This window comes from Medicago sativa, chromosome 2 (genome assembly GCF_051527215.1).
Source record: "Medicago sativa cultivar Bolivia chromosome 2, Bolivia_mono, whole genome shotgun sequence".
NCBI lineage: Eukaryota > Viridiplantae > Streptophyta > Magnoliopsida > Fabales > Fabaceae > Medicago > Medicago sativa.
This window is the reverse complement of record NC_140750.1, coordinates 63677379-63679377: the sequence shown is the minus strand read 5'-3', so window position 1 is coordinate 63679377 and position 1999 is coordinate 63677379.

The window sequence follows — 1999 nt, the reverse complement described above, 5'->3', positions numbered from 1 at the left end:
ATGAGAAGTTTTTGGCCGCAAATTCACGACAGTCAAGAAAAGGGTGCAGTCACACAGTCAAAAGAATATGGGCCATTAGATGTAGCCAAGGATCAAGACCTTCACTCTTTTAATTCCCTACCTTAACTGCAATTATTATTACACTAATTTATTTTTACTGCAGCAATTAATTTCAACATTAATTACCTTTCTCTCTCTCTCAAACCATCCCTTTCTCAGTCTCACCAAACTTTGCTATGAAACTCAGGCTTGACAAAACTACACCACTGCGAGTATAATTGCCCCACACAAACCGGTTTATGTTAACCACACCGTTGAAAATGTTGTCCTTCAAAATGACGAAGTCTTTTTCGCCTGGTCGACTTCCGGAAGTTTGTAAGGCTCAGAATGATTGTAGATGGAGAGATATTATTCCTGATTGGCGTCAGCGTCATTGTGGTGAATGGTGTCGTGAGTTGGAGGTGTCATTGGGTTTGGATTCGCAAGGCAGGTAAGATCTTTGTTGAGTTGAATGGAGATGGACGGGTTTATTTGACGACAGTGGTGATGGGTGATTGTGGCGGTGAGGTTCAGTTAAAAAATGTAACCATAATTGCTGGGAATGTGGAGAGTTGAAATTGATAATATGTTGACCCTTATACAACTATCTAATTCTGTCTAACGGTGTCACCACGTGATTCTTACTTTTAACTGCAGTGAACTTGCTTCCGGTTTCATTTTTAATCCTTTAAAAAATTACAATGTTTAAAAAAAATATTATTTTATGGAAGAAATTTTTCATTTTTCAAGGTTATTTCCTCTTTGTACTTTATGTTGAAAGGAAAATCGATTAAACTATTAAATGTCCATAAGATTACAACAAAGTAAATAATTAATACAAAGAGACAATAATATTGACCATCTTTTGAACCTAGGCAAGTCAACCACAATGCGATGCGAAATAAGTTCCAACCCAATTGCAAATTGGATGAACCTAAGTTCGGGGCAAAATTTGGTAAGTTCAATTAGTAAAGTGAGAAGAATTGTCGTTGTCTTCACTTTGATTTGCTTTCTGAAAAAGAAGCGCCAGCTTGCAACCTGTATAACTTTTTTCATTTGATTGCACCCCTCTTCGATGCGTGTTTGATTTCGATGGTACATTCGTATTTTACATCAAGAACATTCATGCTTTCTGGAAAACATAAACACAATATGCCCTGAGGTTTACTCGTTGATCTCGCAAGTTAACCATTATGTACCATTATGGAAACCAGCGTTTGTTTACCAAAAACCAAGGTAAACATGCAGTTGACTCTATTGCATACATTGTTGCCTATTTTGCATCTTTAATTATATATAAGAAAAGTTCTGAAAATTATATATTTTGGAAATATTTATCGAGACGAGTCCAACAACATATTATATGATATTATTTGTCTTTCCGTATTAGTAGAAATATATGGTCAAAGTATATTATGTCAATAAGGTATATATGTCAATAATGTATAATGTTAATATATTACAAGACGGAAAGCATAACAACATACTATTTCACCTCAGAAAAATATTTTTAATTAAACTAACATACTTTCAATAATTGTTAGTACATATTTTCAGTATAGATTGTTGATAGGGCCAAACCGCAAGTGCACGGCATATCGAAGTAATAGTAGTAAGAAGAGTATCGTTCCGCTAGGGAGTTGTTTAATTCAATTAACTTTAAAAGAATGATTAGAGGAGGAGAAAGTTTAGTAAAAGGAGGTTTTGATTGCTGAAGATAAATACAATAATAATAAAGGAGCCTTGGGATTATTGGTTTGTCATAATAACAAATCTTTCACTAGACAAGACTTTAACTTCTAATTCCATGGTTTACACCGTAATTTCTTAAGACCGGTTTCCCTTTAGCCCCTCACCTTTCCGATGAAAGTCCAGTGAGAGTTTACTTCTAGTAACCAAGCCTATTTCGCTGACTTGATTACTAGAAGATGCTTATAAGGATTGAAACTACATATGTCTC